Source organism: Leiobunum rupestre, chromosome 2, assembly GCF_980474605.1.
Source record: "Leiobunum rupestre chromosome 2, qqLeiRupe1.1.hap1, whole genome shotgun sequence".
Classification (NCBI taxonomy): Eukaryota; Metazoa; Arthropoda; class Arachnida; order Opiliones; family Sclerosomatidae; genus Leiobunum; species Leiobunum rupestre.
The window spans coordinates 43465279-43483707 of NC_143385.1; the positions used below are offsets into that span (position 1 = coordinate 43465279).

General features: G+C 34.0%; 1 protein-coding gene across 1 annotated transcript in view; it reads right to left on the minus strand.

Moving 5' to 3' along the window:
• The window catches only part of LOC149957575 (cytochrome P450 3A24-like), a 491496-nt gene that overhangs the window by 223194 nt on the left and 249873 nt on the right, over positions 1 to 18429 (minus strand). The window lies entirely within an intron of this gene.

Consider the following 18429-nt stretch of genomic DNA (forward strand, 5'->3'; position numbering starts at 1 on the left):
CGAACTTTTATTTAATACTTTCCCATTCGACCGAACTTTTCTTTAATACTTTCCCATTCGACCGAACTTTTTTTAATACTTTCCCATTCGACCGAACTTTTTTTTAATACTTTCCCATTCAACCGAACTTTTATTAATACTTTCCCATTCAACCGAACTTTTATTAATACTTTCCCATTCAACCGAATTTTTTTTCAATACTTTCCCATTCGACCGAACTTTTCTTTAATACTTTCCCATTCGACCGAACTTTTCTTTAATACTTTCCCATTCGACCGAACTTTTCTTTAATACTTTCCCATTCGACCGAACTTTTTTTTAATACTTTCCCATTCGACCGAACTTTTTTTTAATACTTTCCCATTCAACCGAACTTTTATTAATACTTTCCCATTCAACCGAACTTTTATTAATACTTTCCCATTCAACCGAATTTTTTTTCAATACTTTCCCATTCGACCGAACTTTTTTTTAATACTTTCCCATTCGACCGAACTTTTCTTTAATACTTTCCCATTCGACCGAACTTTTTTTAATACTTTCCCATTCAACCGAACTTTTCTTTAATACTTTCCCATTCGACCGAACTTTTCTTTAATACTTTCCCATTCGACCGAACTTTTCTTTAATACTTTCCCATTCGACCGAACTTTTCTTTAATACTTTCCCATTCGACCGAACTTTTCTTTAATACTTTCCCATTCGACCGAACTTTTCTTTAATACTTTCCCATTCGACCGAACTTTTCTTTAATACTTTCCCATTCGACCGAATTTTTTTTCAATACTTTCCCATTCGACCGAATTTTTTTTCAATACTTTCCCATTCGACCGAATTTTTTTTCAATACTTTCCCATTCGACCGAACTTTTCTTAATACTTTCCCATTCGACCGAACTTTTCTTTAATACTTTCCCATTCGACCGAACTTTTTTTAATACTTTCCCATTCGACCGAACTTTTCTTTAATACTTTCCCATTCGACCGAACTTTTCTTTAATAATTTCCCATTCGACCGAACTTTTTTTAATTTCCCATTCGACCGAACTTTTCTTTAATACTTTCCCATTCGACCGAACTTTTCTTTAATACTTTCCCATTCGACCGAACTTTTCTTTAATACTTTCCCATTCGACCGAACTTTTCTTTAATACTTTCCCATTTGACCGAACTTTTCTTTAATACTTTCCCATTCGACCGAACTTTTTTAATACTTTCCCATTCGACCGAACTTTTCTTTAATACTTTCCCATTCGACCGAACTTTTTTTAATATTTTCCCATTCGACCGAACTTTTTTAATACTTTCCCATTCGACCGAACCCTTTTAATACTTTCCCATTCGACCGAACTTTTCTTTAATACTTTCCCATTCGACCGAACTTTTCTTTAATACTTTCCCATTCGACCGAATTTTTTTAATACTTTCCCATTCGACCGAACTTTTCTTTAATACTTTCCCATTCGACCGAACTTTTTTCAATACTTTCCCATTCGACCGAACTTTTTTTCAATACTTTCCCATTCGACCGAACTTTTTTAATACTTTCCCATTCGACCGAACTTTTCTTTAATACTTTCCCATTCGACCGAACTTTTCTTTAATACTTTCCCATTCGACCGAACTTTTCTTTAATACTTTCCCATTCGACCGAACTTTTCTTTAATACTTTCCCATTCGACCGAACTTTTTTTAATACTTTCCCATTCGACCGAACTTTTTTTAATACTTTCCCATTCGACCGAACTTTTTTAATACTTTCCCATTCGACCGAACCTTTTTAATACTTTCCCATTCGACCGAACTTTTCTTTAATACTTTCCCATTCGACCGAACTTTTCTTTAATACTTTCCCATTCGACCGAATTTTTTTAATACTTTCCCATTCGACCGAACTTTTCTTTAATACTTTCCCATTCGACCGAACTTTTCTTTAATACTTTCCCATTCGACCGAACTTTTCTTTAATACTTTCCCATTCGACCGAACTTTTTTTTTAATACTTTCCCATTCGGCCGAACTTTTTTTTAATACTTTCCCATTCGACCGAACTTTTCTTAAATACTTTCCCATTCGACCGAACTTTTTTTAATACTTTCCCATTCGACCGAACTTTTTTTTAATACTTTCCCATTCGACCGAATTTTTTTAATACTTTCCCATTCGACCGAACTTTTTTTCAATACTTTCCCATTCGACCGAACTTTTCTTTAATACTTTCCCATTCGACCGAACTTTTTTCAATACTTTCCCATTCGACCGAACTTTTTTCAATACTTTCCCATTCGACCGAACTTTTTTAATACTTTCCCATTCGACCGAACTTTTCTTTAATACTTTCCCATTCGACCGAACTTTTCTTTAATACTTTCCCATTCGACCGAACTTTTCTTTAATACTTTCCCATTCGACCGAACTTTTCTTTAATACTTTCCCATTCGACCGAACTTTTTTTTAATACTTTCCCATTCGGCCGAACTTTTTTTTAATACTTTCCCATTCGACCGAACTTTTCTTTAATACTTTCCCATTCGACCGAACTTTTTTTAATACTTTCCCATTCGACCGAACTTTTTTTTAATACTTTCCCATTCGACCGAATTTTTTTAATACTTTCCCATTCGACCGAACTTTTTTTCAATACTTTCCCATTCGACCGAACTTTTCTTTAATACTTTCCCATTCGACCGAACTTTTTTCAATACTTTCCCATTCGACCGAACTTTTTTTCAATACTTTCCCATTCGACCGAACTTTTTTAATACTTTCCCATTCGACCGAACTTTTCTTTAATACTTTCCCATTCGACCGAACTTTTCTTTAATACTTTCCCATTCGACCGAACTTTTCTTTAATACTTTCCCATTCGACCGAACTTTTCTTTAATACTTTCCCATTCGACCGAACTTTTTTTAATACTTTCCCATTCGACCGAACTTTTTTAATACTTTCCCATTCGACCGAACCCTTTTAATACTTTCCCATTCGACCGAACTTTTCTTTAATACTTTCCCATTCGACCGAACTTTTCTTTAATACTTTCCCATTCGACCGAACTTTTCTTTAATACTTTCCCATTCGACCGAACTTTTTTTTAATACTTTCCCATTCGGCCGAACTTTTTTTAATACTTTCCCATTCGACCGAACTTTTCTTTAATACTTTCCCATTCGACCGAACTTTTTTTAATACTTTCCCATTCGACCGAACTTTTCTTTAATACTTTCCCATTCGACCGAACTTTTCTTTAATACTTTCCCATTCGACCGAACTTTTCTTTAATACTTTCCCATTCGACCGAACTTTTTATTAATACTTTCCCATTCGACCGAACTTTTTTTTAATACTTTCCCATTCAACCGAACTTTTATTAATACTTTCCCATTCAACCGAACTTTTATTAATACTTTCCCATTCGACCGAACTTTTTTAACTTTCCCATTCGACCGAACTTTTCTTTAATACTTTCCCATTCGACCGAACTTTTCTTTAATACTTTCCCATTCGACCGAACTTTTGTTTAATACTTTCCCATTCGACCGAACTTTTTTTAATACTTTCCCATTCGACCGAACTTTTTTAATACTTTCCCATTCGACCGAACTTTTTTTTAAATCTTTCCCATTCGACCGAACTTTTTTTAATACTTTCCCATTCAACCGAACTTTTTTTAATACTTTCCCATTCAACCGAACTTTTCTTTAATACTTTCCCATTCGACCGAACTTTTCTTTAATACTTTCCCATTCGACCGAACTTTTCTTTAATACTTTCCCATTCGACCGAACTTTTTTTAATACTTTCCCATTCGACCGAACTTTTCTTTAATACTTTCCCATTCGACCGAACTTTTTTTTAATACTTTCCCATTCGACCGAACTTTTCTTTAATACTTTCCCATTCGACCGAACTTTTTTTTAATACTTTCCCATTCGACCGAACTTTTTTTAATACTTTCCCATTCGACCGAACTTTTCTTTAATACTTTCCCATTCGACCGAACTTTTCTTTAATACTTTCCCATTCGACCGAACTTTTTTCAATACTTTCCCATTCGACCGAACTTTTATTTAATACTTTCCCATTCGACCGAACTTTTTTTTAATAATTTCCCATTCGACCGAACTTTTCTTTAATACTTTCCCATTCGACCGAACTTTTTTTAATACTTTCCCATTCGACCGAACTTTTCTTTAATACTTTCCCATTTGACCGAACTTTTCTTTAATACTTTCCCATTCGACCGAACTTTTTTAATACTTTCCCATTCGACCGAACTTTTTTTAAATCTTTCCCATTCGACCGAACTTTTTTTTAATACTTTCCCATTCGACCGAACTTTTTTTAATACTTTCCCATTCAACCGAACTTTTTTTAATACTTTCCCATTCAACCGAACTTTTCTTTAATACTTTCCCATTCGACCGAACTTTTTTAATACTTTCCCATTCGACCAAACTTTTCTTTAATACTTTCCCATTCGACCGAACTTTTCTTTAATACTTTCCCATTCGACCGAACTTTTCTTTAATACTTTCCCATTCGACCGAACTTTTTTTTAATACTTTCCCATTCGACCGAACTTTTCTTTAATACTTTCCCATTCGACCGAACTTTTTTTAATACTTTCCCATTCGACCGAATTTTTTTTAACTTTCCCATTCGACCGAACCTTTTTAATACTTTCCCATTCGACCGAACTTTTCTTTAATACTTTCCCATTCGACCGAACTTTTTTCAATACTTTCCCACTCGACCGAACTTTTTTAATACTTTCCAATTCGACCGAACTTTTTTTAATACTTTCCCATTCGACCGAACTTTTCTTTAATACTTTCCCATTCGACCGAACTTTTTTTCAATACTTTCCCATTCGACCGAACTTTTCTTTAATACTTTCCCATTCGACCGAACTTTTTTTTAAATCTTTCCCATTCGACCGAACTTTTTTTAAATACTTTCCCATTCGACCGAACTTTTCTTTAATACTTTCCCATTCGACAGAACTTTTTTTTAATACTTTCCCATTCGACCGAACTTTTTTTAATACTTTCCCATTCAACCGAACTTTTCTTTAATACTTTCCCATTCGACCGAACTTTTCTTTAATACTTTCCCATTCGACCGAACTTTTCTTTAATACTTTCCCATTCGACCGAACTTTTGTTTAATACTTTCCCATTCGACCGAACTTTTTTTAATACTTTCCCATTCGACCGAACTTTTTTAATACTTTCCCATTCGACCGAACTTTTTTTTAAATCTTTCCCATTCGACCGAACTTTTTTTAATACTTTCCCATTCGACCGAACTTTTTTTAATACTTTCCCATTCAACCGAACTTTTTTTAATACTTTCCCATTCAACCGAACTTTTCTTTAATACTTTCCCATTCGACCGAACTTTTCTTTAATACTTTCCCATTCGACCGAACTTTTCTTTAATACTTTCCCATTCGACCGAACTTTTTTTAATACTTTCCCATTCGACCGAACTTTTCTTTAATACTTTCCCATTCGACCGAACTTTTTTTTAATACTTTCCCATTCGACCGAACTTTTCTTTAATACTTTCCCATTCGACCGAACTTTTTTTTTAATACTTTCCCATTCGACCGAACTTTTTTTTAATACTTTCCCATTCGACCGAACTTTTCTTTAATACTTTCCCATTCGACCGAACTTTTCTTTAATACTTTCCCATTCGACCGAACTTTTCTTTAATACTTTCCCATTCGACAGAACTTTTTTTTAATACTTTCCCATTCGACCGAACTTTTTTTAATACTTTCCCATTCAACCGAACTTTTCTTTAATACTTTCCCATTCGACCGAACTTTTCTTTAATACTTTCCCATTCGACCGAACTTTTCTTTAATACTTTCCCATTCGACCGAACTTTTTTCAATACTTTCCCATTCGACCGAACTTTTTTAATACTTTCCAATTCGACCGAACTTTTTTTAATACTTTCCCATTCGACCGAACTTTTCTTTAATACTTTCCCATTCGACCGAACTTTTTTCAATACTTTCCCATTCGACCGAACTTTTATTTAATACTTTCCCATTCGACCGAACTTTTTTAATACTTTCCCATTCGACCGAACTTTTTTTAAAATCTTTCCCATTCGACCGAACTTTTTTTTAATACTTTCCCATTCGACCGAACTTTTTTTAATACTTTCCCATTCAACCGAACTTTTTTTAATACTTTCCCATTCAACCGAACTTTTCTTTAATACTTTCCCATTCGACCGAACTTTTTTAATACTTTCCCATTCGACCAAACTTTTCTTTAATACTTTCCCATTCGACCGAACTTTTCTTTAATACTTTCCCATTCGATCGAACTTTTCTTCAATACTTTCCCATTCGACCGAACTTTTTTTTAATACTTTCCCATTCGACCGAACTTTTCTTTAATACTTTCCCATTCGACCGAACTTTTTTTAATACTTTCCCATTCGACCGAATTTTTTTTAACTTTCCCATTCGACCGAACCTTTTTAATACTTTCCCATTCGACCGAACTTTTCTTTAATACTTTCCCATTCGACCGAACTTTTTTCAATACTTTCCCACTCGACCGAACTTTTTTAATACTTTCCAATTCGACCGAACTTTTTTTAATACTTTCCCATTCGACCGAACTTTTCTTTAATACTTTCCCATTCGACCGAACTTTTTTTCAATACTTTCCCATTCGACCGAACTTTTCTTTAATACTTTCCCATTCGACCGAACTTTTCTTTAATACTTTCCCATTCGACCGAACTTTTTTTAAAACTTTCCCATTCGACCGAACTTTTCTTTAATACTTTCCCATTTGACCGAACTTTTCTTTAATACTTTCCCATTCGACCGAACTTTTTTAATACTTTCCCATTCGACCGAACTTTTTTTTAAATCTTTCCCATTCGACCGAACTTTTTTTTAATACTTTCCCATTCGACCGAACTTTTCTTTAATACTTTCCCATTCGACAGAACTTTTTTTTAATACTTTCCCATTCGACCGAACTTTTTTTAATACTTTCCCATTCAACCGAACTTTTCTTTAATACTTTCCCATTCGACCGAACTTTTCTTTAATACTTTCCCATTCGACCGAACTTTTCTTTAATACTTTCCCATTCGACCGAACTTTTTTCAATACTTTCCCATTCGACCGAACTTTTTTAATACTTTCCCATTCGACCGAACTTTTTTTTAATAATTTCCCATTCGACCGAACTTTTCTTTAATACTTTCCCATTCGACCGAACTTTTTTTAAAACTTTCCCATTCGACCGAACTTTTCTTTAATACTTTCCCATTTGACCGAACTTTTCTTTAATACTTTCCCATTTGACCGAACTTTTCTTTAATACTTTCCCATTCGACCGAACTTTTTTAATACTTTCCCATTCGACCGAACTTTTTTTTAAATCTTTCCCATTCGACCGAACTTTTTTTAATACTTTCCCATTCGACCGAACTTTTCTTTAATACTTTCCCATTCGACCGAACTTTTCTTTAATACTTTCCCATTCGACCGAACTTTTCTTTAATACTTTCCCATTCGACCGAACTTTTCTTTAATACTTTCCCATTTGACCGAACTTTTTTAATACTTTCCAATTCGACCGAACTTTTTTTAATACTTTCCCATTCGACCGAACTTTTCTTTAATACTTTCCCATTCGACCGAACTTTTTTTCAATACTTTCCCATTCGACCGAACTTTTCTTTAATACTTTCCCATTCGACCGAACTTTTTTTTAAATCTTTCCCATTCGACCGAACTTTTTTTTAATACTTTCCCATTCGACCGAACTTTTCTTTAATACTTTCCCATTCGACAGAACTTTTTTTTAATACTTTCCCATTCGACCGAACTTTTTTTAATACTTTCCCATTCAACCGAACTTTTCTTTAATACTTTCCCATTCGACCGAACTTTTCTTTAATACTTTCCCATTCGACCGAACTTTTCTTTAATACTTTCCCATTCGACCGAACTTTTGTTTAATACTTTCCCATTCGACCGAACTTTTTTTAATACTTTCCCATTCGACCGAACTTTTTTAATACTTTCCCATTCGACCGAACTTTTTTTTAAATCTTTCCCATTCGACCGAACTTTTTTTTAATACTTTCCCATTCGACCGAACTTTTTTTAATACTTTCCCATTCAACCGAACTTTTTTTAATACTTTCCCATTCAACCGAACTTTTCTTTAATACTTTCCCATTCGACCGAACTTTTCTTTAATACTTTCCCATTCGACCGAACTTTTCTTTAATACTTTCCCATTCGACCGAACTTTTTTTAATACTTTCCCATTCGACCGAACTTTTCTTTAATACTTTCCCATTCGACCGAACTTTTTTTTAATACTTTCCCATTCGACCGAACTTTTCTTTAATACTTTCCCATTCGACCGAACTTTTTTTTTAATACTTTCCCATTCGACCGAACTTTTTTTTAATACTTTCCCATTCGACCGAACTTTTCTTTAATACTTTCCCATTCGACCGAACTTTTCTTTAATACTTTCCCATTCGACCGAACTTTTCTTTAATACTTTCCCATTCGACAGAACTTTTTTTTAATACTTTCCCATTCGACCGAACTTTTTTTAATACTTTCCCATTCAACCGAACTTTTCTTTAATACTTTCCCATTCGACCGAACTTTTCTTTAATACTTTCCCATTCGACCGAACTTTTCTTTAATACTTTCCCATTCGACCGAACTTTTTTCAATACTTTCCCATTCGACCGAACTTTTTTAATACTTTCCAATTCGACCGAACTTTTTTTAATACTTTCCCATTCGACCGAACTTTTCTTTAATACTTTCCCATTCGACCGAACTTTTTTTCAATACTTTCCCATTCGACCGAACTTTTATTTAATACTTTCCCATTCGACCGAACTTTTTTAATACTTTCCCATTCGACCGAACTTTTTTTTAAATCTTTCCCATTCGACCGAACTTTTTTTTAATACTTTCCCATTCGACCGAACTTTTTTTAATACTTTCCCATTCAACCGAACTTTTTTTAATACTTTCCCATTCAACCGAACTTTTCTTTAATACTTTCCCATTCGACCGAACTTTTTTAATACTTTCCCATTCGACCAAACTTTTCTTTAATACTTTCCCATTCGACCGAACTTTTCTTTAATACTTTCCCATTCGACCGAACTTTTCTTCAATACTTTCCCATTCGACCGAACTTTTTTTTAATACTTTCCCATTCGACCGAACTTTTCTTTAATACTTTCCCATTCGACCGAACTTTTTTTAATACTTTCCCATTCGACCGAATTTTTTTAACTTTCCCATTCGACCGAACCTTTTTAATACTTTCCCATTCGACCGAACTTTTCTTTAATACTTTCCCATTCGACCGAACTTTTTTCAATACTTTCCCACTCGACCGAACTTTTTTAATACTTTCCAATTCGACCGAACTTTTTTTAATACTTTCCCATTCGACCGAACTTTTCTTTAATACTTTCCCATTCGACCGAACTTTTTTTCAATACTTTCCCATTCGACCGAACTTTTCTTTAATACTTTCCCATTCGACCGAACTTTTCTTTAATACTTTCCCATTCGACCGAACTTTTTTTAAAACTTTCCCATTCGACCGAACTTTTCTTTAATACTTTCCCATTTGACCGAACTTTTCTTTAATACTTTCCCATTCGACCGAACTTTTTTAATACTTTCCCATTCGACCGAACTTTTTTTAATACTTTCCCATTCAACCGAACTTTTTTTAATACTTTCCCATTCAACCGAACTTTTCTTTAATACTTTCCCATTCGACCGAACTTTTTTAATACTTTCCCATTCGACCAAACTTTTCTTTAATACTTTCCCATTCGACCGAACTTTTCTTTAATACTTTCCCATTCGACCGAACTTTTCTTTAATACTTTCCCATTCGACCGAACTTTTTTTTAATACTTTCCCATTCGACCGAACTTTTCTTTAATACTTTCCCATTCGACCGAACTTTTTTTAATACTTTCCCATTCGACCGAATTTTTTTTAACTTTCCCATTCGACCGAACCTTTTTAATACTTTCCCATTCGACCGAACTTTTCTTTAATACTTTCCCATTCGACCGAACTTTTTTCAATACTTTCCCACTCGACCGAACTTTTTTAATACTTTCCAATTCGACCGAACTTTTTTTAATACTTTCCCATTCGACCGAACTTTTCTTTAATACTTTCCCATTCGACCGAACTTTTTTTCAATACTTTCCCATTCGACCGAACTTTTCTTTAATACTTTCCCATTCGACCGAACTTTTTTTTAAATCTTTCCCATTCGACCGAACTTTTTTTAAATACTTTCCCATTCGACCGAACTTTTCTTTAATACTTTCCCATTCGACAGAACTTTTTTTTAATACTTTCCCATTCGACCGAACTTTTTTTAATACTTTCCCATTCAACCGAACTTTTCTTTAATACTTTCCCATTCGACCGAACTTTTCTTTAATACTTTCCCATTCGACCGAACTTTTCTTTAATACTTTCCCATTCGACCGAACTTTTGTTTAATACTTTCCCATTCGACCGAATTTTTTTTAATACTTTCCCATTCGACCGAACTTTTTTAATACTTTCCCATTCGACCGAACTTTTTTTTAAATCTTTCCCATTCGACCGAACTTTTTTTAATACTTTCCCATTCGACCGAACTTTTTTTAATACTTTCCCATTCAACCGAACTTTTTTTAATACTTTCCCATTCAACCGAACTTTTCTTTAATACTTTCCCATTCGACCGAACTTTTTTTTTAATACTTTCCCATTCGACCGAACTTTTTTTTAATACTTTCCCATTCGACCGAACTTTTCTTTAATACTTTCCCATTCGACCGAACTTTTCTTTAATACTTTCCCATTCGACCGAACTTTTCTTTAATACTTTCCCATTCGACAGAACTTTTTTTTAATACTTTCCCATTCGACCGAACTTTTTTTAATACTTTCCCATTCAACCGAACTTTTCTTTAATACTTTCCCATTCGACCGAACTTTTCTTTAATACTTTCCCATTCGACCGAACTTTTCTTTAATACTTTCCCATTCGACCGAACTTTTTTCAATACTTTCCCATTCGACCGAACTTTTTTAATACTTTCCAATTCGACCGAACTTTTTTTAATACTTTCCCATTCGACCGAACTTTTCTTTAATACTTTCCCATTCGACCGAACTTTTTTTCAATACTTTCCCATTCGACCGAACTTTTATTTAATACTTTCCCATTCGACCGAACTTTTTTAATACTTTCCCATTCGACCGAACTTTTTTTTAAATCTTTCCCATTCGACCGAACTTTTTTTTAATACTTTCCCATTCGACCGAACTTTTTTTAATACTTTCCCATTCAACCGAACTTTTTTTAATACTTTCCCATTCAACCGAACTTTTCTTTAATACTTTCCCATTCGACCGAACTTTTTTAATACTTTCCCATTCGACCAAACTTTTCTTTAATACTTTCCCATTCGACCGAACTTTTCTTTAATACTTTCCCATTCGACCGAACTTTTCTTCAATACTTTCCCATTCGACCGAACTTTTTTTTAATACTTTCCCATTCGACCGAACTTTTCTTTAATACTTTCCCATTCGACCGAACTTTTTTTAATACTTTCCCATTCGACCGAATTTTTTTTAACTTTCCCATTCGACCGAACCTTTTTAATACTTTCCCATTCGACCGAACTTTTCTTTAATACTTTCCCATTCGACCGAACTTTTTTCAATACTTTCCCACTCGACCGAACTTTTTTAATACTTTCCAATTCGACCGAACTTTTTTTAATACTTTCCCATTCGACCGAACTTTTCTTTAATACTTTCCCATTCGACCGAACTTTTTTTCAATACTTTCCCATTCGACCGAACTTTTCTTTAATACTTTCCCATTCGACCGAACTTTTCTTTAATACTTTCCCATTCGACCGAACTTTTTTTAAAACTTTCCCATTCGACCGAACTTTTCTTTAATACTTTCCCATTTGACCGAACTTTTCTTTAATACTTTCCCATTCGACCGAACTTTTTTAATACTTTCCCATTCGACCGAACTTTTTTTAAATCTTTCCCATTCGACCGAACTTTTTTTTAATACTTTCCCATTCGACCGAACTTTTCTTTAATACTTTCCCATTCGACAGAACTTTTTTTTAATACTTTCCCATTCGACCGAACTTTTTTTAATACTTTCCCATTCAACCGAACTTTTCTTTAATACTTTCCCATTCGACCGAACTTTTCTTTAATACTTTCCCATTAGACCGAACTTTTCTTTAATACTTTCCCATTCGACCGAACTTTTTTCAATACTTTCCCATTCGACCGAACTTTTTTAATACTTTCCCATTCGACCGAACTTTTTTTTAATAATTTCCCATTCGACCGAACTTTTCTTTAATACTTTCCCATTCGACCGAACTTTTTTTAAAACTTTCCCATTCGACCGAACTTTTCTTTAATACTTTCCCATTTGACCGAACTTTTCTTTAATACTTTCCCATTTGACCGAACTTTTCTTTAATACTTTCCCATTCGACCGAACTTTTTTAATACTTTCCCATTCGACCGAACTTTTTTTTAAATCTTTCCCATTCGACCGAACTTTTTTTAATACTTTCCCATTCGACCGAACTTTTCTTTAATACTTTCTTATTCGACCGAACTTTTCTTTAATACTTTCCCATTCGACCGAACTTTTCTTTAATACTTTCCCATTCGACCGAACTTTTCTTTAATACTTTCCCATTTGACCGAACTTTTCTTTAATACTTTCCCATTCGACCGAACTTTTTTAATACTTTCCCATTCGACCGAACTTTTCTTTAATACTTTCCCATTCGACCGAACTTTTTTTAATACTTTCCCATTCGACCGAATTTTTTTTAACTTTCCCATTCGACCGAACCTTTTTAATACTTTCCCATTCGACCGAACTTTTCTTTAATACTTTCCCATTCGACCGAACTTTTTTCAATACTTTCCCACTCGACCGAACTTTTTTAATACTTTCCAATTCGACCGAACTTTTTTTAATACTTTCCCATTCGACCGAACTTTTCTTTAATACTTTCCCATTCGACCGAACTTTTTTTCAATACTTTCCCATTCGACCGAACTTTTCTTTAATACTTTCCCATTCGACCGAACTTTTTTTTAAATCTTTCCCATTCGACCGAACTTTTTTTTAATACTTTCCCATTCGACCGAACTTTTCTTTAATACTTTCCCATTCGACAGAACTTTTTTTTAATACTTTCCCATTCGACCGAACTTTTTTTAATACTTTCCCATTCAACCGAACTTTTCTTTAATACTTTCCCATTCGACCGAACTTTTCTTTAATACTTTCCCATTCGACCGAACTTTTCTTTAATACTTTCCCATTCGACCGAACTTTTGTTTAATACTTTCCCATTCGACCGAACTTTTTTTAATACTTTCCCATTCGACCGAACTTTTTTAATACTTTCCCATTCGACCGAACTTTTTTTTAAATCTTTCCCATTCGACCGAACTTTTTTTTAATACTTTCCCATTCGACCGAACTTTTTTTAATACTTTCCCATTCAACCGAACTTTTTTTAATACTTTCCCATTCAACCGAACTTTTCTTTAATACTTTCCCATTCGACCGAACTTTTCTTTAATACTTTCCCATTCGACCGAACTTTTCTTTAATACTTTCCCATTCGACCGAACTTTTTTTAATACTTTCCCATTCGACCGAACTTTTCTTTAATACTTTCCCATTCGACCGAACTTTTTTTTAATACTTTCCCATTCGACCGAACTTTTCTTTAATACTTTCCCATTCGACCGAACTTTTTTTTTAATACTTTCCCATTCGACCGAACTTTTTTTTAATACTTTCCCATTCGACCGAACTTTTCTTTAATACTTTCCCATTCGACCGAACTTTTCTTTAATACTTTCCCATTCGACCGAACTTTTCTTTAATACTTTCCCATTCGACAGAACTTTTTTTTAATACTTTCCCATTCGACCGAACTTTTTTTAATACTTTCCCATTCAACCGAACTTTTCTTTAATACTTTCCCATTCGACCGAACTTTTCTTTAATACTTTCCCATTCGACCGAACTTTTCTTTAATACTTTCCCATTCGACCGAACTTTTTTCAATACTTTCCCATTCGACCGAACTTTTTTAATACTTTCCAATTCGACCGAACTTTTTTTAATACTTTCCCATTCGACCGAACTTTTCTTTAATACTTTCCCATTCGACCGAACTTTTTTTCAATACTTTCCCATTCGACCGAACTTTTATTTAATACTTTCCCATTCGACCGAACTTTTTTAATACTTTCCCATTCGACCGAACTTTTTTTTAAATCTTTCCCATTCGACCGAACTTTTTTTTAATACTTTCCCATTCGACCGAACTTTTTTTAATACTTTCCCATTCAACCGAACTTTTTTTAATACTTTCCCATTCAACCGAACTTTTCTTTAATACTTTCCCATTCGACCGAACTTTTTTAATACTTTCCCATTCGACCAAACTTTTCTTTAATACTTTCCCATTCGACCGAACTTTTCTTTAATACTTTCCCATTCGACCGAACTTTTCTTCAATACTTTCCCATTCGACCGAACTTTTTTTTAATACTTTCCCATTCGACCGAACTTTTCTTTAATACTTTCCCATTCGACCGAACTTTTTTTAATACTTTCCCATTCGACCGAATTTTTTTAACTTTCCCATTCGACCGAACCTTTTTAATACTTTCCCATTCGACCGAACTTTTCTTTAATACTTTCCCATTCGACCGAACTTTTTTCAATACTTTCCCACTCGACCGAACTTTTTTAATACTTTCCAATTCGACCGAACTTTTTTTAATACTTTCCCATTCGACCGAACTTTTCTTTAATACTTTCCCATTCGACCGAACTTTTTTTCAATACTTTCCCATTCGACCGAACTTTTCTTTAATACTTTCCCATTCGACCGAACTTTTCTTTAATACTTTCCCATTCGACCGAACTTTTTTTAAAACTTTCCCATTCGACCGAACTTTTCTTTAATACTTTCCCATTTGACCGAACTTTTCTTTAATACTTTCCCATTCGACCGAACTTTTTTAATACTTTCCCATTCGACCGAACTTTTTTTTAAATCTTTCCCATTCGACCGAACTTTTTTTTAATACTTTCCCATTCGACCGAACTTTTCTTTAATACTTTCCCATTCGACAGAACTTTTTTTTAATACTTTCCCATTCGACCGAACTTTTCTTTAATACTTTCCCATTCGACCGAACTTTTCTTTAATACTTTCCCATTCGACCGAACTTTTTTTTAATACTTTCCCATTCGACCGAACTTTTCTTTAATACTTTCCCATTCGACAGAACTTTTTTTTAATACTTTCCCATTCGACCGAACTTTTTTTAATACTTTCCCATTCAACCGAACTTTTCTTTAATACTTTCCCATTCGACCGAACTTTTCTTTAATACTTTCCCATTCGACCGAACTTTTCTTTAATACTTTCCCATTCGACCGAACTTTTTTCAATACTTTCCCATTCGACCGAACTTTTTTAATACTTTCCCATTCGACCGAACTTTTTTTTAATAATTTCCCATTCGACCGAACTTTTCTTTAATACTTTCCCATTCGACCGAACTTTTTTTAAAACTTTCCCATTCGACCGAACTTTTCTTTAATACTTTCCCATTTGACCGAACTTTTCTTTAATACTTTCCCATTCGACCGAACTTTTTTAATACTTTCCCATTCGACCGAACTTTTTTTTAAATCTTTCCCATTCGACCGAACTTTTTTTTAATACTTTCCCATTCGACCGAACTTTTCTTTAATACTTTCCCATTCGACAGAACTTTTTTTTAATACTTTCCCATTCGACCGAACTTTTTTTAATACTTTCCCATTCAACCGAACTTTTCTTTAATACTTTCCCATTCGACCGAACTTTTCTTTAATACTTTCCCATTCGACCGAACTTTTCTTTAATACTTTCCCATTCGACCGAACTTTTTTCAATACTTTCCCATTCGACCGAACTTTTTTAATACTTTCCAATTCGACCGAACTTTTTTTAATACTTTCCCATTCGACCGAACTTTTCTTTAATACTTTCCCATTCGACCGAACCTTTTTAATACTTTCCCATTCGACCGAACTTTTCTTTAATACTTTCCCATTCGACCGAACTTTTTTTTAATAATTTCCCATTCGACCGAACTTTTCTTTAATACTTTCCCATTCGACCGAACTTTTTTTAATACTTTCCCATTCGACCGAACTTTTCTTTAATACTTTCCCATTTGACCGAACTTTTCTTTAATACTTTCCCATTCGACCGAACTTTTTTAATACTTTCCCATTCGACCGAACTTTTCTTTAATACTTTCCCATTCGACCGAACTTTTTTTAATACTTTCCCATTCGACCGAATTTTTTTTAACTTTCCCATTCGACCGAACCTTTTTAATACTTTCCCATTCGACCGAACTTTTCTTTAATACTTTCCCATTCGACCGAACTTTTCTTTAATACTTTCCCATTCGACCGAACTTTTCTTTAATACTTTCCCATTCGACCGAACTTTTCTTTAATACTTTCCCATTCGACCGAACTTTTTTTAATACTTTCCCATTCGACCGAACTTTTCTTTAATACTTTCCCATTCGACCGAACTTTTTTTAATACTTTCCCATTCGACCGAACTTTTTTTAATACTTTCCCATTCGACCGAACTTTTCTTTAATACTTTCCCATTCGACCGAACTTTTTTTAATACTTTCCCATTCGACCGAATTTTTTTTAACTTTCCCATTCGACCGAACCTTTTTAATACTTTCCCATTCGACCGAACTTTTCTTTAATACTTTCCCATTCGACCGAACTTTTCTTTAATACTTTCCCATTCGACCGAACTTTTCTTTAATACTTTCCCATTCGACCGAACTTTTTTTTAATACTTTCCCATTCGACCGAACTTTTCTTTAATACTTTCCCATTCGACCGAACTTTTTTTTACTTTCCCATTCGACCGAACTTTTCTTTAATACTTTCCCATTCGACCGAACTTTTTTTTAATACTTTCCCATTCGACCGAACTTTTCTTTAATACTTTCCCATTCGACCGAACTTTTCTTTAATACTTTCCCATTCGACCGAACTTTTTTTCAATACTTTCCCATTCGACCGAACTTTTCTTTAATACTTTCCCATTCGACCGAACTTTTTTTCAATACTTTCCCATTGGACCGAACTTTTCTTTAATACTTTCCCATTCGACCGAACTTTTTTTTTAATAATTTCCCATTCGACCGAACTTTTCTTTAATACTTTCCCATTCGACCGAACTTTTTTTAATACTTTCCCATTCGACCGAACTTTTCTTTAATACTTTCCCATTCGACCGAACTTTTTTTAATACTTTCCCATTCGACCGAACTTTTCTTTAATACTTTCCCATTCGACCGAACTTTTCTTTAATACTTTCCCATTCGACCGAACTTTTTTTAATACTTTCCCATTCGACCGAACTTTTCTTTAATACTTTCCCATTCGACCGAACTTTTTTTAATACTTTCCCATTCGACCGAACTTTTCTTTAATACTTTCCCATTCGACCGAACTTTTCTTTAATACTTTCCCATTCGACCGAACTTTTTTTTAATACTTTCCCATTCGACCGAATTTTTTTTAACTTTCCCATTCGACCGAACCTTTTTAATACTTTCCCATTCGACCGAACTTTTCTTTAATACTTTCCCATTCGACCGAACTTTTCTTTAATACTTTCCCATTCGACCGAACTTTTCTTTAATACTTTCCCATTCGACCGAACTTTTTTTTAATACTTTCCCATTCGACCGAACTTTTCTTTAATACTTTCCCATTCGACCGAACTTTTTTTAATACTTTCCCATTCGACCGAACTTTTCTTTAATACTTTCCCATTCGACCGAACTTTTTTTTAATACTTTCCCATTCGACCGAACTTTTTTTTAATACTTTCCCATTCGACCGAACTTTTTTTTTATACTTTCCCATTCGACCGAACTTTTTAATACTTTCCCATTCGACCGAACTTTTTTTAATACTTTCCCATTCGACCGAACTTTTTTAATACTTTCCCATTCGACCGAAATTTTTTTTAATACTTTCCCATTCGACCGAACTTTTTTTAACTTTCCCATTCGACCGAACTTTTTTTAATACTTTCCCATTCAACCGAACTTTTCTTTAATACTTTCCCATTCGACCGAACTTTTCTTTAATACTTTCCCATTCGACCGAACTTTTCTTTAATACTTTCCCATTCGACCGAACTTTTTTTCAATACTTTCCCATTCGACCGAACTTTTCTT